Below are 26,627 nucleotides of genomic sequence, written 5' to 3'. Positions count from 1 at the left end.
GCTCAGACATTAGCAATGGTGATTCTGCTTCCCGCCCTTTTCAACGGCTGGCTCAACTTCACGCATAATTATCACAGGCGCCATTCCTCGTTGGTTTCCCTTTCTGGGGACTGAGGCAGTACCTTTCCACTTTGTTCTCCCTGGGTTTAGCTCTCCCTTGTCTGGCTAACATTGCATTAGCCGGCTAGTCATTAAACAGGCATTTCTTTGCATTTGCCTTTGGATCATTTATTTGGACTGAAACTGTGAGTGCCATTTAAATTGCGGGACGTTTGATTTTGACAGGAAAGGATTCACCTCAGAGCCTGTATAGCTGGTTTCCCTTGTTGGGGACCAGGGATCCAGAGTTTTTCTCGCTTGGAGCATTTGGGGGTTTCCCTTGTTGGGGACCCTTAGATACTGTTTACCATATACACAGTTATAGATATAGGCATATGTCTATGTATATGGGCGTGCATATGTGTGTGTGTATTCTTACTCTCCTGGAGGAGCGTTCTACTTTCAACCGCAGGGGAAGGCATCACCCCAAAGTACAAATATTAACAACAATAATAATATTTTTTTTTTTAAAAAAAGAAAATTTAAAATTAATGAATAAGTCCCGAGATAAGCCAGTGGGTCCCAAAAAGGCCTCTAAGGCAGCGGATAAGGATGCCCATAGACGGCACCTAGCTTTGGAAAGGCAATTGCAGAATCGAGCCAGGGAGGCAGACAAGATGCCTATGACACAACAATCTGATCAGAACCCAAACCCATTGATGGGGCCCTTGGACTTATCTACCCAGCCCAGGCAGGCTGTTTCTGGACAACCTCCCATAGGCACATCTCCTGCAATGAGCACTGCCCAGCCAATCTCAGAGGCAACCTTCACCCCTACGGTCGCCGGCCTAAGACGGGAGGTGGGATTACCTGAGACTATCCCCATCAAAATGAGGCAATGGATGGAGATGGCGATTCAAAGGGGCATTGCAGCTGGAGTTCAGCAATCCATCAGGACCAGACACTTCTCAGCCGCTTCGGATGTGGAATCCCTGTCCACTCGATCCTTTGCGCATATGGGACAACATCAAACTCAGGTATTCCCCAATATTCCTAACATACCAGCCCAGGGTCTTCGGGAGGAGGTGGACTTTGAGGATCAGGATGTTCCCATGGAGGGGGGGTCGATCCATCAGATGGACTTGGGGTTGTCAGAGGCTGACCCGCTAGAATGGGGAATGTTGGACGACGAGGGCCTCATTCCGGACCAACCTACTTTTTCTGGCCTTTTTCACCCACACCTCTTTAAATCCTTACTGTTCAAGGCAAAGAACACCGCTAAACTAAGCACATCAAACCCTCATCCATTGTCAACAGGGTCTCAGGACGAATCTAAGGATCTAATATTCTCACAACTGGCTAATGAGGTGGAAACTATTCCTGTCCCTCATATGTTTGCTGAATTAGTACAAAATCAATGGGCATCAGCAGCATCATACCCAGCCCCAACAGGGTACAATAAACGATATTATAATTTGGCACCAGAGTTTTCAAATTTTCTCAAAAAGCCAGAGGTGGATGAGCCCATTGTGGCACTGGCCTCTTCTTCAACCTTTCCCAATGAGACCGAGGAAGCCCTGAGACCGGAAGAAAAGAGAGCAGAGTTGGCATTCCGTAGGGCACACGTTTCTGACACCTGGGCCATTAGGGCTGCTACAGCGGCGTCCTTTTTTACACAGTCCTTCCTCCAATGGCTCTTCCACTTGAGGGATATATTGCCGGTGTCAAATGTCAGACACCACCAGGACATAGCTAAAATTATTGCATCAGCAGAATTCTCCGCCGACGCCACATTTAATGCAGTCAAATTCTCGTCTAGTGCCATAGCATTTCATGTATCAGCACGGAGACTGCTATGGCTCAGGCATTGGCAGGCGGATACCAAGCATAAATGCAAATTGGCATCAGCCCCAATATCGGGGGATAAATTATTTGGCAGTGTCTTGGAGCCCCTCCTTATAGAAAATAGAAACAAGAAAAAAATGCTTCCCCCTCTTTTTCGGAGGTCTGAAAACAGAACGCCCCAGTTGTTTCGAAGGGGTTCCTTTCGGCTTTACTATCAAGGCCCATACGTTCCCAGATCTCAGAGAACATCAGGCTACAGGCCCAGTTTTAGACAGGATAGGTCTGAATCTTCCAATAGAGGTCAGCAGGGAGGCCAAAGCAGAAGAAACCCCAGAAGCACTAGAGGCCAATTTTTTCGTCAGCCCAAGTGAGTCCTTGACAGCAGTTCCCATTGGAGGGCGGCTAAAATTGTTTGCTGATCAATGGGACAGCTCCACCTCTGATGCGTGGGTCAAGGACACTATTAGGTTTGGTTTGGCGCTAGAGTTTCAATCCTCCCCCCCAAAACTTTTTCATTAGGAGCCCTAGGTCCACGGACCCCATTAAGAGGGTGTTGATGCAGGAGGCTATCAATCATCTTCTACATATTCGGGCCATTAGAGAGGTCCCATCTGAACAGCGGGGTCAAGGCTGTTACTCTCTATTGTATGTGGTCCCAAAGAGTTCAGGGGGCTGGAGGGCAATTCTGGACCTCAAACGTCTGAACAGATCATTGGTTTATCGAAAATTCAAAATGACTACTCTCCAGTCCATTCTGCTCAGCATCAGAGAGAACGATGTCCTGACCTCTATAGATCTGATAGAGGCTTATCTACATATACCAATTAGACCTGCTCACTACAAATATCTTAGATTTTGCTATTGTGATCGGCACTACGAATATATCGCCCTGCCATTCGGTCTGGCTTTGGCTCCTAGGACTTCTACCAAGGTCCTCGCGGCTTTGGCTGACTCACTCAGGATCAAATCTATTTGCTTACAGTGTTATCTGGATGATATTTTAATTTTGTCATCTTCCAGACATCAAGCAAAATTGGATACCAAGATTACTCTGGAGACCCTTCAGGGTCGTGGCTTTTCCATAAATTGGGATAAACGCCATTTGGTCCCCTCAACTAGGTTAGTTCATTTAGGCGCAGTGATATATCTATCACTGCGCCTAAATGAACTAACCTAGTGGAGGGCAAGGTCTTTCTCTTTCAGGCCAGGTTAAACAGTATCCAGTCTTTGGCCAGAGAGATCAGAGCCTTAAAGAGGGTTTCCCTGGCAGTGCTGTCTCAACTATTAGGAAAACTGATTTCTTGTATTTCCATTGTGTCTTGAGCTCGATTCCATTCTAGAGAGCTGCAATGGTTCCTACTACCTTTCCAGCGATCTGGAAGAGCCACTTCCAACGTCTGAATAAAGGTACCGCACAATGTTCTCCGATCGCTCCGCTGGTGGTCAGAAAAAACGATAAACAAGGGGTGTCCTTTCAAGGAACCTTACAGGGCAACGATCACAACCGATGCCAGCCTGGTAGGATGGGGAGCTCACTTCCAATCCCACACTGTGCAGGGAATTTGGACTATTTCCGAACAATCACAAAGCATCAACCTGTAGGAGCTGCGAGCAGTTCACCTGGCCTTACGCAGTTTTCTACCCCTTTTCCAATCACGCCACGTTCTGGTCTTGACAGACAATATCACAACCAAGGCCTATGTAAACAGACGGGGGTACCCATTCTGATGCTGGAGACGGCCAAGTTGTTCAAGTGGGCCAAGGCCAATCTGTTTTCACTCAAGGCAGAACACACAGCAGGGGCCTTAAACACACAAGCGGACTGCCTCAACAGGGCCACGATAGGTCAGGCAGAGTGGTGCATACACCCGTCTGCCTTCCAGGAAGTAGTGTGGAGGTTTGGGCAACCGGTGATCGATCTATTTGCCTTTCCTCTCAATGCCCAATTGCCCCGGTATATTTCAAGATACCCGACTCAGGGGGCGGAGGCTGTCAATGCCCTACGATGTCAGTGGCCTCCCGGACTTCTATATGCGTTTCCTCCACTCCCGATAATACCCAGGTTGATCCAGAAGTTATTGGAGGAACGAGCGGAATTGATATTGGTCGCCCCTTACTGGCCCAAGTGAACGTGGTTTGCAGATTTACAGGACCTGTCAAGAGAACAACCTTGGAAAATTCCACCGTCAAAAGTTTCCCTCTCCCAAGAGCTGATACTTCACCCGAACCCACAATGGCTCAGTCTAGCTGTATGGAGGTTGAGTGGAGCCGTTTAAGGGCCCAACAGATTTCAGAGGATGCTATTGCCACCATTCAAGCATCCAGACGGTCCTCAACAAATCGTATATACGAGGCCACGTGGTCAACCTTCTGTCGCTGGTGCCAGAGGTCTAAGATCGACCCAACTGCCCCATCAATAGGACAATTATTGGACTTTTTACAGGAGGGGTTGACCAAGGGCCTATCTCCAAATACTTTACGCAGACAGGTGGCGGCTTTAGCCTTGGTGATAGCCTGGGGTGACCTCCGTTCCATAGCGCACCATCCACATGTCCGCAGCTTTCTTAAGGGTGCTGCAATCTTACGACCTGTAATTCACCGCTATCCCACCTGGGACCTCAACAAGGTGTTAACCGCACTTACAACTGGCCCGTTCGAGCCTTTAAGAACCTAGTCTTAAATTCTTGACATATAAGGTGGCCTTTCTAATTGCAATCACATCAGCTAATCATCTCCACAGGTGAATCATTAATACATCGAAGTGTTTGGCTATGTCTGCCTTTTATGAAATTGACAATGACCACTTTATTTTTTTCTATGTTTAAAACGAGGCTGTTTTTGTTACATCAGTTCACCAAATCCTCTACTTCCTTGTGGTAAACACCTTCATTGTCATCTTGAATAAGGCCCACTACTAAGCATGTATAAATTCTGAAAGGCTCACTAGAAGTGGATCCATTAGGTACCTGAGGCAGGCTAACAAAATCTGATTGGCTGATTGGTAGTGACAAAGTCCTTTGGCCAACTGGTCCACAGGTTAGAGCATCTCAATTAAAAGTTGAGTTTGCCACAAGTTTGGGAGTTTCTTGAAACAGCCTACTAAGTGCCATCCCCATATCTTCCTTTACCTGACAATATACCACTACAACATCCATCCTCTTGCCAGGAGCGACTCATTCTTACCTTGCTGTGAATTTGGGAGTGTACATGCCTCAATTAACCACAGTAATATAATAATAATGAAAGAACAAAATAACCAGTACCCAAGATCAACTATTGGAAACCCAGTCAGTTGGGCTTTACCGTTAACACCCTCAACTCACTCCTCCAAGTCATCAACACACTCATTCTACAATATATCTTTCAAAAAATGAGAATATTTTTAGCTCAGGGTTGAAATCAGGGATCCTTGATGCTCTCTGAGCTTGCTTGTTTTCTTGCAGATGTTTCATTACACCCCCCCTCCATCTGGTAAAGAGTGGGGATTTTCTCTCAGTTTATATTCTTGTGTCTTGCCCTGTCAGTGTTGGTGGGTGGTCTTAGGTATTCTTTGGTTGGGCTGTTTACTGCTGGCTTCTTTGCTATTTCTTGATTGGGGTATTTTTACTTGATTGTATCTTGGAGTTAATCTATGCAGATCTGGGTGCTGATTGCTGTTGGAGAGGTGTTTGGGTTTTTTTGTTCCCTTTTTGGCTAGTTGATTGTCTCTTTTGCCTAGCCTATAGATATTGTTAATGTTGGCTAATTTTCAGAGTGCCAGGCTTCTAGAAATTTCCTAGTGTTTTGGGGACTTGGCTTGGTCTAGGATGGCCACATTTTCCCATTTGAAACTATGGTTAAGTCTGTCTATATGTTGTAAAATGAAAGAGTTTTCATCGTGTCTTTTGACTGCTGGTTGGTGTTCATGGATGCCTTCTGCCAGTCTTCTGCCTATTTGCCCTACATTGGGTAATTAAACGTCAGCAAGAAAATAAGCAAGCCCATAGAGCACCAAGGGCCGATATATACCTTCCTCTTTAAATAATGCAAATCTAGAGCACGTAGGTGTATTTTCATCTCACACTAGGCCTCTAGACTTCTCCCACCCAATGTGGACATGCAGATTTGGAATTAGCTACAGATTTGGAGTTAACTACATCATTGGGGGAAGTTGGCCTATCCGTAATCCTGAGCATTCAGACCCATTTACTACTACTGTCTCCAACAAGGCAGAACAGCCATAGATACTTATTTCTGAACCACCCACTCCCAGAGGTGGGCTACATACATTCTTTAATGACCACTTTGCCGAAAATGTGAGTGCACACATGCCCCCTTTGCACGGCTTGCGCATGGCTGCAAAACCACAGGAATTTCCTGCGCACAGCAGCCAGGGTGAGTTGATCAGGCGAGACGCGGAAAGCAGCTGGGCTGTGAGGGTGGGGCACGCAAGCAAAAACGTGACATATATAGGACGGGATAGCACCTGGATGGGTGGGTGGGCCCAACTGGTAGTCGTAAGTACCAGTACAGGGGAGCCAGTCCGAACCGGCAGCAGCCACCACTACTCAGTCCTCTGTTACTGGCAGTCTGGCCAAATGTCCTAGAGTTGTAATTATCTATCTGTTGAAAGATAGACAAGACATGATTGAATTTTTAACTTAGCTATAATGAACAAGTTCTTTCTTGCTCTCAGTTGTCCATTCATAAAAGAAAGGAATGTTTTCTTATGGAGATGAATAAAGTAGGGATTGTAAAATGTATTAGGGATAAATAATGCTTTTAAGTTCTAATAATTTGGCCATAGTAAAAAAGCATAATCTGCAATGATTTGAATTTTATCTTCCATGACTAAGCTAGTCCTCTGGTAATCTCTTAGCCTTTGCGATTGAAATGTTATGCTGTATTTGTCCAGGTTTGCTAGTTACCTTTAAGCTTTAGAATTTTTGAGTAGGCAATTATTTTCTCATCTTGTCCTATTTTTCATGTTCTTCTGTGCCTGAACCACTGTTTTGCATAACAGCTGTAGATTTCAGTTAATAAATAATTGGAAATCTTTCTTCCCTATATTATGATATGCATTTGCAGGAAAATAATAAATATTCCTGCTCTTTTAAATGTATTGTGCATTGTATCCTTACAGCAGCTGAAGATTTCACACTTCCCAGGATTGAAAAGTGCATCTAATCATTTACACTTAAATGTAGCAGATTTTATAGTAGTGATGAAAAATGGATTTATCTTGTTATTATGAATAGCAAAAGGTAAATACAAAAGGAATTTTCCTTTGAATTGCTGGATAGAAATACTTTCATTTAATGGCAGATCCCCAATGTGAATCCCTTTGAATCCAAAGCACTAGTACCATCATCTTTATTTGCAAAGACGTCTATAGCCTTCAAATAGTATTAAAGGCATGGCAGCATTCTGGGAAATTGGTGTTTTTTTATATATCTGACATAACTATTTTGTGGATGCTCAAGATTCCTCAGCAGCAATTTTGGCCTACAACACGTTGTCAAAATTTCCAGTATGTCCATTAGATGAAAATTTGGGAATCGATGCACTCGATTATTGACTCATTGACAATGGATTCTACAAATGTATGTATATATGTTTTTATGTAAGCATGTATGGGTATGTGCAATATAATTTTTCAGTCTGTATTTTGATAGCACACACATTTTGTATTTTAGATAAAACAAGTATTTATCTTAAAGAGGAATGAAACCTCAACTCTTCTGCAGAATTATTTTAAGATACAGTGAAGATATTTTGCCTTGATTAAATCATCAAACTCATGTGTTTTTTTCCTATGAATGGAGCCCCTTCTCTGTTCTTCATCCAAGATTTGAAATTGCTTTTAAACTTGCTGATTCTGAATTATAATTATTGTTCCCAATTTTAAATGAAATGGGAAATTAGGTTTCATAGTACATTTCCAGATTTAGATGCTGTATATGCCATAACAGGCATAACAAAATGGCTCATATTATGATTACCCAACTATTACCATTATTTCTCTTTATTAATTGCCAGATTTAATTATAATTATGTGAAATTTTAATTTTTGAATAATTGTCTTACAGCTGTCTAGCGTATATAGTATTTTTATTTTGCATTTTATTATATATGTTTTATTCAGATTGCATTTTAATTTGTTTTCTTATAAACTACTCAGAGAGCTAGTGCTTTGAACATTTTTAATTTTTGAAATAAAAATTTAGGTAAAAGATAGACAGGCAGAAAGGTAGACATACATAGATATTTCATATAAATTTTAAAGATGCAAATACGTTTTGAAGAAAAATGAAGATGTCTTCCAAAATAGAACAATGCATGAAAATAACTGATAAATTAGAGTATAAAAATATACACTGCAAGAATTGTATTGCAAATTATGCCATATACATTTGTTTTTCTACGTGCCCTTTTAAAGGAGAATATTATATAATTCTTTTTGCTTTTAAATGAGAATAATAAAAGTCAGATATGCCCTTAAGAAGCAAACTGAACAAAATATATTTGAATTACTATGATTCTACCCATTTGCTTATGGGAATCGCTCACATAAGACGAACATTGTTTTAAATTTAGGAGAAAAATGTCATATAATGAAAACAGAAAACAAACTGAACAAAAAACAAGCAATTGCTAATAAACAGTAAAAAAATATTTTATAGAATTATCAAAAAAAACAGCAATAATGACATATTCCACATTCCCCAGAAAAACTATTTGAGATCTCTAGATAAATGCTGCAGTTTACATGATGAGGTAGCCCATTTCATATGATCAACTAGCAGTCTACCCTCTTTTCTTAAAAATACCCACATATGCATCTGAATGAGCTATATTCATATCCCTAATTCTCTGTGTAAAAGCTTTTCTTCTAAAAACAGACATGCAGAATAGAGGAAATAAACTAGAAAAGGTTTTAAAAAATAGTTATTATAAAATAGCTAGTTGCAGCAGAATGTACAGAAGCATTCAATACATGTTGTAAGAACATGGACTAGGTCTTAACTAGTTAGGAATAAAAGGTATTATTACCCAACTTTTTAAAAAATTCGAAGCAAGGCAAGCAAAAAACAGTGGAGGCATAATTACTTTGTGACTTCTTTTAATTAGTCAAATCTACAGCCTGGAATTTCCTAATGGTTGCTTTTCCAAGTATTAGTAGGTCTAGCCCAACATAGCTTTTTTTGTCCCCTGGGGTTTGGGGATTTATCTCTGGGATTCAGGAGATTGGCTCAGTTTGGCTAGATTCTACTACTACTCTGTCTTTTCTTGCCTCTTCTTTCATCTGGAGTCCTCTCTGAGCTTGATTGTTTGATTGCAGAAGCTTCAGTACCTAAGTAGATAACATCATTAGTGCTAGCGTTTGTGGGGTTTGTTCCTTGTTTATATTGGTATTGGTGGGCGGGTGGTTTGCTCTTTGGTAGTGCCTTGATTAGGATATTGTTTTTTCCTTGGTTATTTGTCTGGTGTAAATCCCTGCTTATCTGTTAGTTACTGGATATGTTCTGGTCATTCTGTTTCCTTCTCAGCTTTTTTATTGAATGGTGCTTTTTTATTGAATGGTATGTAAATGTGGCTTATCTCTGTCTATTTAATATCTTACATTGGAGCGGATAGAGGTACTCTGACTTGTCTAAGGAAATTGCAACTGGTATTTTTGCAAAGGGGAGAGCTTATATTTCACAGTGCTATTATTCACTGAAATATTCTGTTTATGTTGTTTGTTTCTGTTTACCTTTTCACTAATTGCTTTCTGTAGGCCGTTTCAGAGAGATGCCCCACAAGCATAGAATGCATTAGCATTTCAAGGGTAATGAATGGGCAGGCGGTAAGAAGCATTACAGAACCTTTGAATAGCAGCTGAGCTGGTGCTTTTAAGCAATGACATCCAGGTCACTGAAGTGGAAACTGGTAAAGGAAACAACATTAATTTGTTTTATGCAGTTCTCTTCCTGATACCATCTGCCAAGTGATTACAAACACAGACACTGAGCAAATGATCTATAGTCTTGGTATTTAGTAATATTATTAGACAGTCTATTTTTCTTGGAACTATAAACACATAAATATGCATATTTAGAAAAATTATTTTCACTACAGAAAACTAGCATGGGAAATTATATTTAGTTTCACACTTCTTGCTGTTATTATGCATTTTTATATATCTAGAAAATTTGCTTTGGTAGAGTAGTACAGTATGAAAAGGAGCAGAGTGGGTTTTTCAAATGTTTGATTTAATAACAGTAAACAGATTGAAGGTAAAACAGGGTTACTCTATTACTTCATATATTTCTTAAACAAATATATGTAACGTTTGATATACCAAGTGATGCAATTGATATGTAACTAGATTGTACATTCATTAATATCTTTAAAATAATATTAAATATATATTTATATATATATATTTTTCTATTTTATATTAAAATAGAATACTGTAGAAAATAATAGAAAACAAAAATAAAAAAAACGTTTAACCACCTTTTTTATATAGGCTTCATTTAACTAGCAAATAGGTCATTGGATAAAGTACTGTATAAATTGTTCCATTTCAAATCCACATATTTGCTAGCATTTCCACTTCTGTATGCATTTATCCAATTGTTTAGAGCAAGGTGTTTTCCATTGGTTTGAAAAAAAATCGTTTTCATTTGCATAAACAACAAGAATTTTACAGAAGTAGGAGCAAAGATACCTTGGGCATAAAACTGGAGGGTTTTTTCCTTAAAAAAGAGAAATAAATATTTATACTTTTGATGAGAAGAAAACAAAATATAAATATTTTGAAAACTAAACAATTATGGTGCTTAAGCAAGTAGAGATTATCCTGTCCATATCCCGGATGCAGAATCCTAACGTGCACTATTAATTTGTCAGTCTGTTGTTTCAACAAACAGCTTGTGCTTGCCTTTGGAAGTTGTTCACATACAAGATTCAGGATCTTGGATTCATTTTAATCTTGGGCTTCGTAGTACTCTGACCTGATTTCTACTTTGCTGACATTTGACTAGTAGTCCTACCTTTGAAGGTAGTCCTCAACTTACAAACAGTTGTTTAGTGACCGTTCAAAGTTACAAAGCAGTGAAAAAAGTAACTTACGAGTTAACAATCATTGCAGCATCCCCATCATCATATGATCAAAATATGGATGCTTGGCAATTGGCATGCATTTATAACTGGCTAGGAAATTCTGGATGTTGAAGTCCAAAAGTCTTAAAATTGCCAAGGTTGAACACCCCTGGTTTAGACTAAGAACCCAAGGTTTAGATTAAGACATCTTAGACTAACAGCCTAAGATCCAGCATCAAGAGTGGCCTGAGAGGTACGTTTAGAAAATTTACAAGCGGGGTCAGTCTTCTATCATTATCATTCCCAAGCATGTAATACTTATTAAAATCCTGCAACCTCTCAATTTAATGCACCTTAGTTTAGCACAGTTTGGATTTCATTGACAGATTCTGCTAGATGCGCAGGGTTCAATAGATACTGCCCAGTTCCCAGTCCTTTGGAAGTTCCTCTGACTCTTGGACCAGCTCAGTCTATAAAAGTAAGTGATTGTTCTGGCTGTAGTGCTTATCCTCATTTTGTTGAATTTGTCTTTGGCATGCCAGTCTACTACACTTATAGTTGACCAAATGTCTAGTGTTTGAAATTGCTCCATGGCTTCAGCTCAATTTTTGGGCTTTTGGGGGATGGGAGTTGTATGAGAGTCTTGTTTGGCTCAAAACTTCACTTCAAAGACATTCAGCTTTACCAGGTGACTGTTTCCTCCATTAGTTTGTTAAATCAAGGGTTTATTGTTTGCTGAATATAAACTAATCAAGATTTGTCTAGTCTGGTTAATTGGATAGTGTCACTGAATTGAGTGTAACTCCTGATAGCTATATATACCATTCTTGGCAATTTGTTTTAACTGCAGAATTATAGGTCTTCCAAGGATAATCCAGTATTTTCTATTATTAGTGTTATTATTATAGATATAATCAGAAAAAGAAAAGACAAATATGGAAAAACAAATTATAAATGGAAGACTCGCAAGGACTGTAAAAATAAGGGAAAAATGAAAATACATGTGAGTCTGAATGTGTGTGTGCTGTACAGTGTAAATCAATATTTTGTAAATCACTATTTGAATCAGATTTAATTTGGTAAATTTAAAAAAGGAGAAAACATAAATATTATAATATATATTATACTACTTGTTAGGAGAAACTAAAACTTTGGATGTTCTGTAAATCCATTTGTGAAGTTAGAATCAAAAAACAGTTTCTAAGTTGAATTAATTCTGTATCAGATTTTATTTTTTAAATATGAAGTTAGTTTGATGTTGATGTATGTATACCCATTACTTAATTTGGCATTTTCTATCAAAGTTATTATTCCTATTTTCCAATAAGAAGCATTCCAATAATTTCTTTAATCTTGTCATCTGTCTCTTCTTCCTCCTTCTCCTTCTCACCCGCCCAATTCTTGAATATAATAAGTTGTAGTCCAGTATTCACTTGTATCACAAACCCAGATCTTCTACATATTGTCTCAAAGGATTAGTCTGTCTTTAGTTTAGGACTGATGAGTTTTGCTTGCATTCTATGATACTCTTAGTAATCGTTCTATAGAATCTGTAATTAAAAACCTCTGACTTGTTCTTTTACTCTTTGTCAGCGTCTGCCTTTCACAATCATATCTTACTACTTAAAATTCATTACTTAACTTTTAAGATAATAATTTAATAATAATAATTTTCATTATTATTTTAAAATTTTGTTTCCTTATACACTTGTTGACTGAATTGTTCTCCATCTCATGGTGTTATCAATTTTATTTTGAGGCTGTCCACTGAGCGACATCCATATGTGGAATTACATTCTTACTGCTTAAATCAGACATTGGCGATGAATAAAACATTTTCTTCACAAAACGTTATTAAATACTTTTCTATATAATTATGTTCATCCAGTTCAAATCCTCTTGTGATTCCCCATTCCTCCATTCTACCAAGTTTTGCGTTAGTGATACCACTTTTTTGATGTTGCATTTAGCCTTGTAGTTTGTAATAGGAGTCTTTGAGATATTTTTACTAAATATCAACAAATTTTAGCAGATGTTGTCTATGGGTTCTAACACAGCATAAGCTTAGTAAACTTCTTTTTGAATGTCATTTCCATGCCATTCCTCGAAATGAATTTGAATTAAAATTACCCAGAGTTCTTAAATTGATTTAAAAGCATCTAATTTGGTACACCTCATTTCCATTTTGACAGTTTCAGGTTTTCCTTGGTTTGTGATTCTTGCATTCTGCAGTTTCTATGTATGTCAAAAAAAATTATCTCTGTACAGTACTGGCATTATCAATGAAAATACTTTTTTTTGGCTCTGGTCTAGCCACATCATCACTTCTGCATCTATTCATGGAATGTTAATATTTAGTATTCTTTAGTGTTCTTCAGTATTTCAAGGAGTGCCTTCCAACACAAAATAGGTGTCAGCTTGATCAGTTTAGCATACAATAATCTCTGTAATTATGTGTTTTTGCATTATTGTAATCAACTTTAGGAGATTCTATTCCTAATTTTTATATACAACTATCTTTTTGTATAATTCTTGACTTACAGACATTCATTTAGCAAACGTTCGAAGTTACAATAGCACAGAAGAAAGTGACTTACAACTGATCCTTGCATTTGCAGCATTGTCACAGTTGCATGATCAAAATTTGGGCTTTTAGCAACCAGTATGTATTTATAATGGTTGCAGTGTCCTGGGGTCATGTGATCAGCATTTTGACCTCCTACCCAGCTTCTGGAAAACAAAGTCAATAGGAAAAGCCAACTGCAGTGATTTGCTGAAGAATGGCAAAAATGGTTGTAAAATAGATTACAATTCACTTAACAACCTCCTTGCTTAGCAGTGGAAATTATGGTACTAATTGTGATCATAAGTCAAGGACTATGTGTAGTCTCAACTTTTTTTTGATACGTGTAATGGCTATGAAATTTGATTGTGTGTATTTTATTTTTAAAAAACTGTTTATAGTCTATTTTAATTTTTATTATTATTTTGTCTATTCAACAAATAAATAACTTTCCATGTCTTGTATATTATAGTACACTATTTCATAGTTTCATAGTAAGTTTCAATATTTAGAAAACTGTTCTAAATTACATTTTTAAAAACGTTTGGGTAATGTTAGATTCACCAAATTAGAAGGAAATCATACAAAAAGACCATATAAATCAGATGTCAACTAAACATCCTTCAAGAAGAAGTCAGAAAGATGTTGAAAATTACATGGCCTACTTTGGATGAGAGAGTTTAAGCATTTAGTATTGGAGAGGATAATGTATGTATTAACCAGACAGATAGTCTTTACCCATCTTTGCCTTCTAGTAGTATTGAATTTCACTTGTCATTATCCAAAACCAGCAGGTTTTTAAATATTGGGGTGAATGAGAGTATAATTTAATATGACTTGATATTGCTAGTTTTGAGAAAGCTGAATCATAGAGTGCCATTTGGTTTTCTAGAATTGTCTTTCATTGTGCAATGTATAGTTAAACATATGTATATTTCAGTATCCAGGAAAATACATAAAATTATTGCTTATATAAACAGTATTCAATGTGCCACTTTAAATGCTAATTGTTAACTTGTCCTTTTCAGCAGTTCTCACTTTAAAACACACTTCTATTTTTATTGTTGAGCTGCTAATGCTTAAAAAGGTGATAAAAAACATTTAAAGACTACAGTTCTTTAAAATGAAATTTATTGGGTACAGTCAAGTCCACTGCATCTTTAACTCCCCCATCTCTCCTTTTCCTCAGGGCATCTGAGCATAAGTGGCTGAACACCAGATCATTACAGGTAGTCCTTGTTAACAACTGTCTTATTTAGCAACTATTTGCAGTTACAACAGTGATGAAAAAAATAAGTTTATGACCAATTCTCTCATTTATGACTTCACAGGTCTATAAAGCAAAGGAAAACTAAAGTAAGAATATAAGCACAATTATGGTTTCATTTAGTAGTAGCTCCACTTAATATCCAAGTTGTCCATTCCAGTTGTGGTCATAAATGAGAAATACTTGTACACAGAATAGATGTATATTATCTAAACTTACATAGTGTACAGTTAGACAAATCTGTCAAACTTTGTTTTTCTCCTCATTTTTTTAAAAAATGGCAAGCATACATATTTTAAAAAAGAAAATAATATATACAATATGTTGGAGATATTAAATTATTACAAGTATTTTAAACTTTAAAGAGAAATATTTATCTGTGTGCACATTTTATAATTTTCCAAGATGCTACACTATAATTCCTTAAGCATTCATATCATTCATATAAAGTAGAGTTAACAATAATGCCAAATTTTTAAAAAGCATTATATATGAATCAGTTCTTTGCATGCTCGTTCATTCAAATCACATGATTTGCAAGTGTTAAATTCCATTTGTTTCCTTTCAGTACCATAAGAGAAATCTGGAAATAGAATAGAAATTATGCCACATTTTCATCTGTGAAATTCTTGGATCAGCTTTATTTTCAAGAATGCCTTTGAGATTGAGATGAACATATCACTTGCCAGAAAAAAATTAAAACAATGAATACTACATCAGTGTTTAGTTTGGAAATGTTCCCTGACCTTTGGAAGGACAAAATGAACAGAAATATTAGGGAATACATGGAAGAAAGGGGAAAGAATACATTGCAGATAGTATTCTGATAAATCTGTGAATGGTCAAGCTCTCTTTTGCAGCGGTTTTACAAGAACACCCTTAAATGCTCTTAATATTTCCATTGTATCCACCAGATAAAAAGTTGAGGACCTGCCTTGAAACTATTACATAGTTTCTATTTAACTATTACATAAAAATTACATAGAATGCAGTAATAATACCACAAAATTGTTTTGTTTGGTTTTGTTTCATTTTTGAACCAATCCAAGCTAGTGATGTCCTGAATTCTTCTCCATGCTGCTGCGAGAGTCCAGGCTAGGGAAAATTCCTCCTCCTTTGTTATAAGGGCTGAGTCTGTCAAGCTGATAAGACCTGCCTCTGTTGTCATTGCACCCAGTTTTCGACTCATTAGGGAAGGATGTGTCTCTAAGAACTGTAGCTAGTTGCTACTTGAAATAACATAGACCAACAAAAATTAAATATCAGCTGCTCCTGGGGATCCGGTGGAGCCTGTGCCATCGCGGAGAGCAGGAATCCGCTCTCCTACAGCGCCGGGGCTTCGGCGCCAGGACGGCAACACAGCTAGTGATGTCCTGAATTATTCTAGGTCACACTGCACATCTAGAGTTTTCTTTTTCAGTTTTAGGGCAATGGCTTTGGGAGATGTTACTATCAGTCCCTTGCCATACCCTGATTATGTGATCATACCCTGTTAACTCTGGAGTTCTTTTTACCTGTTCCTACCACAGGAAGGGAAGCCCTATTCAATCTCCCTTGTAGCTGAAAGACCCATTGGATTACAGAAGGAATTTGTGATGCTTCTGAAATTCTGATGCAAGGTTTGACTGAGGCCTTGATTATTGCTTGGATTGAGCACATGGCAAAGGCCTTGGATCACATTGTACCTGAGTCAACAGTGTTCATGGATCCCTGTGGGCCTCTTGATTTTTAATTTCTCAAGAAGCCATTGATGGATCTCAACATTTTTCATTTCTTTCCAATCTTCCCTTGTTGTAAAAAGTTAAAGGGAGATTGGCAGGCTTGCTGTTCCAAAGGTCCCCAGAGGAAGAAGATATTTGGATCTTTTTTCAGTTGGGTTTCAGGCCAGATTATTGCACTGCTAGTGGTTGACCTTGAACAAGTTTAGGATAGGGTATGGCATCCATGCTGATTCTCTTTGATCTCTGAGTGGCTTTTCAATATAGTCAGTCATGGTATCTTTCAGGAGCGACTCAAAATATTGAAAATAGGGTGTACTTTTTTATGGTACATTCTCATTTCATGGTACATAGTGCTCATTTCTTCTGAGGCCAGTTCCTTTCAGTATTGATAGATACTGTCCAAGATTCAGTCCTAGATTCTCGGATGTTTTGAGGCTTGAGTTTCTCTCCGTCCTATTTAGCATCTACTGGAAATTTCTGGGTGAAGTCATTCATCAGCATAGGTCTAAATACAACCATTATACTGGTGGTATTTATACAGTTCTGCCCCAGATTGTACAAATGTTTCCTTTTGAGGTTCTTTTTCAGTGCCTGAAGGCTCTGGGACTCTGAGTAGAAGTAAGATCTAATTTAATCCTAGAAAACCAAGAGATTGTAGGTTTTAGGGCCTCCCAGTTCTGAAGATTTTCTATCTTTGGCTCTGGGTGGGATAGCACTCCTTCAGACAGAATTGGTGTGCGATTTGGAGATTCTTCTGAGAAGCGAGTGGCAGCCAAGGCCAGCAAGACCTTTGTACAAATCCATCCATCGGTTGCATCAGTTTCTATTCAACAATCACTCATGCTTTAGTTATCTACTTTATGTAACTTTACTTTGGATTACCGCAATGTACTCTATGGCAGGGGTTGCCAACCTTTTGGACCTCAGGGACCACCAAACTCATAATTTTAGATCCCAAGGACCACGAACTGGTTCTGTGGGTGTGGCCTAATTTGTGGGTGTGGCTTGGTGGTCATGTGACTGGCTGGGCATGGCTTGTATGTGAATATTATAAATATTTATATAAATATTGAATTTTTTATAAAAAAAGAGCAACTTTTATCCAAAATCAGGCAAGGCAGGCAGATTGAGTTGCTCACAGATTCATTCAGAAATCTGTCTATCTTCCATTGGCTAGCTCAGTCTGTCACATAAAATTTGCTTGCAAGCAAATTCATAAAATTTGCTAGCAAGCAAACTCACAAAATTAACTCATAACACACCATGCATGTAAATATTGAATTTTTTATTTTAAAAAAGAGCAACTTTTACCCAAAATCAGGCAAAGCAGGCAGGCAGATTGAGTTGCTCACAGAATCACAGATTCATTCAGAAATCTATCTTTCTGCCATTGGCTAGCTCAGTCTGTCACATAAAATTTGCTAGCAAGCAAACTCACAAAATTAACTCAAAACACACCATGTATGTAAATATTGATTTTTTTATAAAAAAAAGCAACTTTTATCCAAAATCAGGCAAAGCAGGCAGATTGAGTTGCTCACAGAATCATTCAGTGATCTATCTAGCTGCCATCGGCTCTATGGGATTACATTTGAAAGCTGCAACTGGACATCAAGTAACCAGAAAGATGGATTTTCCCCATGATAATCTGTCCCCAACTTGCAAGCTACCGATCTATTATGAAGTCACTTTTCAGAGAAAACAATCCCATTTTCTGCATAAATAATGTTTCTATATGACTATGTTTTAAGAGGAAGAAAAGAACTGTATTGTTTTGTACAGGAGTCCCCAACCCTTGTATGAGCCATTTAGAACCGGGCCATCCTCCCTTGCACAAGCAGCAGGCTAGTGTGTATGCACACATTCCATTTGCACAAGTGGCAGGCATGCATGCCCGCTGTTCCCACAAATAGAATTGCGTGCATGACCATTTGCTGGCCTTTCGTGCAGAATCATCCCCCCTCTCCCGCAACTGGTCGCAAAACCAGAAAGATTGGGGAACTCTGCTTTAATACATTGCATCTTATATTGGGCCAGTTATAAATAAGCAATCAGCATTGGGCTGTATGTAAATTTAAGTCTTTCTCATTTGATTTTGGCTGAGTTTAATTTGCATAGGCTGTCTAAATTAAGAATGTATGCTCATGACTGAGGTGTCTGCTTATCCAATCGTAATAGATGAGGCTCATCTTCTTTGGCAAGAAGATGTAGACAGATTACTTGGAAAGATCAAAGCTATCATTCATTTATTGAATGCTTGAGCATCCTCGTGTCAGACTTTACCTCAGGTGTGTCAATACATTTTAACAGTTCAAATAGTCAACTTAAGAGTTTAGGAATTTTCTGTCAGGTAAGATTTTTACAAACATGGTTAGATACAGTGCTTTATTGTGGACAACAAAGTCATAAATGTGGAATATCTCATACACAGAACACAAAAATCAAGTACTCTTTCTCTTTCTGTCTGACTGCAACTGATCAATCTAGAACGGGGTGTCAAACTCAAGGCCCATGAGCCGAATCCAGCCCATGGGGTGCTTAAATCTGGCCTGCAGGGCTGGCCTGGAAATAGCAAAGGACTGGCCCACGGTGCCTATGGCAGCCAAAACGGGGCCCGGGGGCCCGAATGCGGCCCCCACTGTCTGTTTTCTGCCTGGACGGCCTCCTGCAGCACTTTGCCAGCCAGAACTGGCTGTGGGTAGCCACACTCATTTTGGCCGGCAGAGTACTGCAGAGTACTGTATTTTCCAGGCAGGAAAACGGGCTGTTGGAGAGGAGGGGCTGCACCCTATTTTGGCCAGCAAAGTACTGTAGGAGGCCAGCCATCCCGTCTCTCCTCCACCTGGGAGGAGAACTACAGGGCTGACCCAGCCCTCGAAGAAATCCAGTTTGATATCCCTGATCTAGACTCTTCCCTGTTGCCCTTTCAAGGCAACTGACTTATTTCTCTCTGGTTTAAAAATAATAGATTCCTGCTTCACCAACTTCAGCCTTTATACCTGGCTAATAAAAGCTGCTTAAACGATTGACTTAATTTTGGAGTAAAGTTCTCCCTTAGAGGAAGTTTGTTTTTTAAAAAATGTCAACTCCTAAAACATTTTGTATACACGTTTTATAGTTGACAACAGAAAGAAGGGAGGGAGTTTCAAAGAAGAGGGAACAGTGTAGAATCGAAAGTACATTCCATTGATATTTTCTTCAGGACTGATTAGATGGCTGAAGCTTCTGCCACAAAAAAATCTAATTGGAGAGTATGATTGATAACTCTTGGCTATGGATGTTTTTTGCTGGATGATACACCCAGAGGTGTGGGTGGGGGAAGCAGGATCAAGGGTGACAGTGAATTACGTATCTCAGAGTTGGCTCCACCCAGGTTAGTGGCGGAGGTAGAATGTTAACTTCAAATAAATCCTTTTTAGTTTTGGAAGTGTGGCTCGAGGCTCATGATTTAATTGGAGTAACTGCTGGAATCCTGACAAAAATCTTGCAAGACCATGGTTGAAAATGTCATTGTTACATAGGGTTAGATTTGGCAATCCTTACTTTGAAAGACAAGGATAAGGTTGACAAGATCAAGGAAAAACATTCTTGGAAAAACTACAGATTATTACTAGAAATAGGTTGTGATGCTGATCATTGACCACAGAGTCACCAGGGGATGAACTGGCTTGGTTGCACTTTCCTAATTTAACTCATTTAATGAAGATGTCCTGGAGTCTATGAACAATATGCCCTATGTTTGCATTGGTTTGAAGCTGATTGCAGATAAGGGGAAAATGACACAGTTACCACACAAGCAAGACATTTTTTCCTTTACAAGTTAAGTCCAATATCGAACAACTTTCACATTTATTCCTTATCAGGTAACATCCTAATATTAATTAAAGACATAATTTCCTAGATTAATATGTTAAATTTACTCTTCCTATTCTAAATTCATTTGTAAGTTGTTAGTTCATGATCAATATCCATTGCTGAGCATAATTTATTTTGTTGGAATATGGATAGTCATTGACTTACAACCATTCAGTTAGTGAATGTTATAAGAAAGTTATAAGTTATAAAGTTCAAAGTTATAAGAAATGACTTATGACTAGTACTCACACTTACGTCTGCCACACAGTAATATGATCAAAATTCAGGCACTTGGCACATTCTCACAACAGTTGCAACCTGCCAAGGTCATGTGATCACCTTTTGTGACCTTCCCAGTCAGCTTCTGACAATGGGGTAACTGGATTTGCTTAATCACCTTGCTTAGCAATGGAAATTTTGATCCCAATTGTGGTCAAAGATCAAGGACTACATATAATTTGCTTTAAAAATGTAAAACTTCTGTTTTGTCAGAGTACAAAAAGATAAATCCCCAATTAAGAAGATTCTACAATGTTTCAAGGTTGAATTGGCTTAAATTACAGTCTTTTAGAAATATTTTTGGTGAAAAGGTTTGACAGTTGTATGTTAGTGTGCAAATCATATCTTCTAGGACCTGTAGAGATTTCACAAGTCAAAAATCTTAATTGTTCAAGCCACCAATTATATACATATTTTCAAAGAACATTTGCTTAAAGCAGTCTTCTGTATATAGTATTGATTAATTAGGCTCTAGGCCCTTTTAATTTCCCCCCTTACATTTAAAAATGTAACCACTTGGCTTGTATTTCACATGTGCATTTTGTTGTTAAATTTTGATATTATCATCAGATTTATAAAGTCCTGACTTATGTACAACTCATGGTATTGTACGTAATACTCCCACTTTCTGTTTTCTTCACAGTAACAACTCTATATGACAAGCAAATTTTCATGTGCATTTATCCAAGATTGGTTTCGGTCAGAGTTAATGGGCGAAAAAGGTCCAAGCCCATATCCCATCTTTGTAGGGTGCCATGGAGTTTGGGGCTCATTTGATGATATGCAGCAAGATGTCATCAGTATGCTCATGACACTCAGTTGTAATTAATCTGAGTCATTTCAGCCAAGTGATCCTTCTTGGTATCTGAGGTCTGTGGGGACTCGATAGGGAAGAAAAGGCTTCAGCTGAATCATAACAAGTGAGTTTAGTGCCCCCGTATGGCTGAAAAATGGTATTGTGGTACCCCAGCTAGTTCCAGTATGCAATGTAGTGGACCTTCTGGACTTGCAGTTCTTGCTTTAGGGACAGGTGACAGCCAGGAGGGCTTTTGCACAACTTCAGGTTGCATCCCTGGATTTAGCAGCGTTGTGCAAAATCATGCTTTATTTACTGTGTGTTTGGATTACTGTGGTGCGCTCTATTTGGGACTGCTCTTGAAGAGCGTCTGGAAGCTGCAGTTGATCCAGAATGCAGCAACCCAAGCAATTATGGACTTGCCTAGATATGCCCATATTACATTATTGATTCCTGACCACACTGGCTCCCAATAGGCTTCTGCGTGCAACTAAAGATGCTGATTATCGTGTACTTGATACAAGATCAAGATACTTAAGATAATACCTATCGCCAGTTTTCTCTACTTACCCAATCAGATCTCACAGGAGGGGCGTGCTCTGAGTCTCATCTGTGGGCACAGGAAGTATGTCTTTTCTGTCATTTTGTTTGCCCACTGGAACTCCATTCCCTCCACCACCTCCCTCACCACCCCCATTTTTCCAGGCATGAGATTCAGGAAGTTTTGTGAAGCTGTGAGTTACACTGACAGGTATCTTCAATTGTCTTTTTTATTTTTTGGTCTCTTCTTGACTGTGTTCTTATTTTTATTTTATATTATGATATTGATATTTCTAATTGTGTTCTGCGCCCAGAATTGCTTAGGGGGGGGGGCAGCCTAATAAATTGAATGAAATAAATAATAAATAAAATCCAATTTGGTTGTATCTACATTCTACCGTAGACCATCCGGTTCGTTAAATCAAGGGCTTACTTTAATCACTTGCTTACTAGCATCAACTCATAATTCCTGAACAAAGGAACTCAAAGATAGAATCAAATGTGAAAACTTACAGAGAGTTTTAATTCTGTGTCTGAAAAGAAGCAAATGATTTAGTTCATACATTAATCAGTTCAACAGTGCGTGAGTATTCTAAGCCTGCAACTGTTTGACGAACAATTAAGATAATTGTTACTGCTTGTACTTTATGCATTTTCATTCCTTATCCTACCTTCAAAACTATGAAGTTAGAATGCTTCTAATTTACGATGACACTTCATTCAGCTGATAAAATGGAATATATTCCACAAAAGCTTAAGTCTTCTGTCATTTGCAAAGGTTTAAAATGTCACCACACTCCTGGTTCTTATGTCACTAATAATATCATTAGAAGTTTCAGTTGGAGTTGAAAGTTGGTGCTTCTGCTGTATTGTTGTGTAGTAAAATACCAATATAAAAGTGATAATCAAGTCTGATTAATTAATTAATTAATGTTCTGCCCATCTTACTGATACAGCGACTGTGGCCAGCTTGAAATATAGTAAAAAGTGTTAGAAAACAATTAAAATTGGAAAAATAGAATAAAAAAGCTAAAACCCAAGATGATGGATAGGGATTTCTCTGCCCATTCATCCACTCCCAATGCAGCAATCCCCCATTAGGACTCTAGGCCAAGAGGGTTAAGGTTAGGTCAAGAGGCAGAGCCACGTTTTTAGGCTCTTCCAGAAGGCTAGGGGTGGACCTCACCTCCAATAGGAGAATATTCCAGAAGGTGATGGCCACAGGAGAAAAGAGTCTTCTGGGAACCTGCCAACCAAAATTATTTGCCCAATGAAATAGGTCCATTCTGGTGGGGTGGGCTATTTCTATTGGATTGTGACAGTTTTTCAGCTATTCTGGAACCAAGCCATAAAGGGTTTTAATGACCAATACCTTGAATACCGTACCAATTTCAGACAATAGTGACTAGATATTTACTGTCATAAAACAAAAAAATATAGAAAATAATCTTTATTTCTTTGTTACATAGAGATATGTATATATGGCTACTTTGCCATAGAACTGAAGTTTTAACTGAACCATGGTTTTCTCAATTTCAATTTTCTGGTTCAAGTTAAACATAAATTAACCACAAGACATTGGGTTTGCATTTATCCTAGCATGTTGTGTGGGGTGACGGGCAGCAGATATTTATAGTAGGTTAAGATTTAAATTGAGCTGCATCTCAGAATGACTTTTTAAAATAAACTAATTTTACTTTTAATGAATTTAAAATGAAACCCCCTCTGTGATGTCCTTTTTTGAACTCTTGAGAAGTACTAAAAAGGATCTGTGTTGGGAACAACCTGTCCTATATTTCATACTCAAACTGGTGCCATCCCAATGTGTTGGCCGTGTTGACTGGGAATTCTGAAAATAATAATTTGAACACATCTAGATGGCACCAGACTGGAGATGCTGGTATATATCCTCTTTCATGGATTTTCCTCTTTTAGCTTTACTGCAGCTTCTCACCGAGTATCCTCTGCAAGAATAAATTTTCTTAACTGTAATCATTATGGCTATGCAGTGCTTCAACTCAGTCTCCAAAAAGGGCTTCAAATTGCATTTGTAGAACATAACAATAAAAAAGCTGCCCATATGTAATATATTACATATTAAATTTAATATTTTCTACTTCCTATTCCTTTCCCTTTTAATTATGAGCTTGTATGATTTCTTTAAATTTTTCTCTTTTTGTTACTGTTTTGTTCTTCAGAGGCAGTCTGTTCAGTTAAAGTGTTGTGTATCTTTTTTGGCCAAACTAAGTATAGCATCTTTCACATATAGTTGAAATTGGGAAGAATTTGCATGGAGATAGGTTTTAACTTTTGATATCCTCTCTAGTCCAGGTCATTCTTTTTCTGATTACACCATTGCTTCTTGGCTTTAGCTCATCTTCAGTTTGCTGATCCAGGGTGCCCCTTGTCCATTTCATGCAAATTAAATATGATCACTAATTAAAAAGTACCACCAGGGGAGTGGAAACATTTTCACCATTTTTTTTTTTTTTTGGTGCAAGAAATGTCTACTGCTGAGTCCAAGAAACTCTAGAACTCAAGCTGTTATGGTAGATGCCGTAATACCTGTAGGATGTTCCACCTATTAATAAAGCAGCCATGGCAATTAAGATTGTATTAATATTCCACATCCTTAAGTTTCTAAAGGTACCTTCTGATCATTCTACAAAAAACTTTGAATCTAACAATTCTTAAATAAAAATGTTTAATTCTGATAGAGAAAAATATTTGTAACTCAGAGTTTAAATGAGGGGTCCTTTGTGCTCCCTGAACTTGGGTGTTTTCTTTCAGAGGCTTCATTGACCAAACTAAGTAACATCATCAGTTTTGATGAAGTTTGGGTAATCAAACTTCTGCAGGAAAACAACCAAACTCAGAGATGCCAAGGACCCGTCAATGTTTAATTATTTTAATTTTTCTAAAATTTTGTTTATTCATGTCAAAATATAATACAGTATAACTTGCTTGAATGATACCCACCTTTAGAAATGGAGCAAAGAAAACATATCACTTGCCCTTGCTTAATGTATGGATGGTAGAAGAAACATCTTCTGAAGGAGCTAATGCTATTGAAACTATGTGTTGCTACTTTTTTCCAAATAAAAATGTCTTTTTAGCTTGCAGCATGTTTTGTTCATAAATGCCGTTTGTGAAGAATACAGAGAATGTTGGCCAGCCTTTTTATTTATTGTTCAAATTCATGTATCTAAAGGAAACAGGTGGTTTTTCTTTTATATGGAATGATTTGTTCCCAGACATATAATATTGCCTCTTCATGATTATTTAAAGATTTACTATATATTTATCAAAGCAAGGAAATTTGGAGAATCATGTTAATCATTTTTATAAACTATTCTCTCTCTCTCTCTCTCTCTCTCTCTCTCTCTCTCTCTCTCTCTCTCTTTCCTTCCTTCCTTCCCTCTCCCTCTCTCCCTCCCTTCCCCCCTTCTGCGTGTGTGTGTGTGTGTGTGTAAACTGGTTTTGTTAAAATAAGGTTTCCCTACTGCTGCTACTAATAACCAAAGATTAGAAATCTTTTCTGGTTTTGAGTGCCCTTATGTGAATGGTCTAAGCACCATGTTTAATTCAGTTTCTTTGGTGTACCCAGATGTGTCTGTTATGGATTTGCCATTCATCATGCTATCCATAAAGCTCTGCCTTGCTGCTGTTGTTATAGTGTATGATCTTAGTGACAGAGAAGTACTGTTGCATCCCATATCCTTTCTCAAAATGTATATAACAAGGCAGTATCCTACTAGGCTACTGAAGAGATAATTTATACCTGCAAGAGTGGGTTATATGTGTATTGATAATCTTTGTACTGTGTACATTGGGCTCAGGTTGAAAATTGGCAACTATAAATTCCAAAGATCAGGCTTTGCACATAACCTTGTACCTAAACAGCAAATACAATTTTGCATTGGAATAGGAATAATTCACTCTTGATATCTGTTTCATATTGAAACAATACAGATTGAAAATCCAGGCACAAATCTTGATTTATTTAGTTCCTTTAAAATCTGTGACTAGTCCGATTTCTCTGAAAGATAAATATATAGGTGAATAGGCTTACAGGATTCCTGAGCAGCTTTGGATTGTAAATTGATTAGATTTATTGTGTTCAATTTCAGTCCTAAATCCTTAGTAGGATGACTACAAAAATCCATCTTTTCCTTCTGCATTTAACTAAGAGGATATTAGTTGTAAAACTTGAGGGGAATTTGTAGCTCAGCATAACTACAATGGTTGAACATAGACAGCCAGAGATACATACACATAACACATGCTTTTCTTGCAGTGTGCAGCCAGTAGAGGGAGTGAAAGTTAACAAACTTACCCTGTTATTGCCTGATAAATTAGTGTTAATTGGACATACTTCTGTGAAACCTGTTCCTGAACTCATAGCATAATATTTGTTTGTTTTGCTTATTAGAATGATGTAACAGTAATAACTACATAATGATGTTTTTATTCAGGTTTCCTAAATTCCCAAATTTTAAGAGTTATAATATCAAAATATGTAGAGAGTATTGATTAGAAAATCATAAAAGTAATTTGCTATTTTGCTATTGTATCCCAAGCAAATATACATACTGATTATTTTTCTTAACCCTGTGTGTATGTTCATCCCTAGTCTGGCTATTAAAGTGGTAA

General features: G+C 37.9%; 1 protein-coding gene across 3 annotated transcripts in view; it reads left to right on the top strand.

The window, feature by feature from the left end:
* Positions 1 to 26,627, top strand: part of APBA1 (amyloid beta precursor protein binding family A member 1) — an 81,842-nt gene that overhangs the window by 13,469 nt on the left and 41,746 nt on the right. For 2 of the 3 annotated variants that reach the window (XM_087926721.1, XM_087926719.1), the window contains exon 2: positions 14,706 to 14,745. The exons of the other annotated variant lie outside the window; for it this stretch is intronic. The gene's annotated coding sequence lies outside the window, so the exon portion shown is untranslated. The remainder of the gene's footprint in view (positions 1 to 14,705; positions 14,746 to 26,627) is intronic. 3 annotated transcript variants of the gene reach the window in all.

The sequence above is a fragment of the Pseudonaja textilis genome, chromosome 2 (genome assembly GCF_049901715.1).
Source record: "Pseudonaja textilis isolate UNSWEBS1 chromosome 2, rPseTex1.2, whole genome shotgun sequence".
Classification (NCBI taxonomy): Eukaryota; Metazoa; Chordata; class Lepidosauria; order Squamata; family Elapidae; genus Pseudonaja; species Pseudonaja textilis.
The sequence above is the reverse complement of the archived record's forward strand: the minus strand, read 5'-3'. Positions and strand labels throughout refer to the sequence as shown.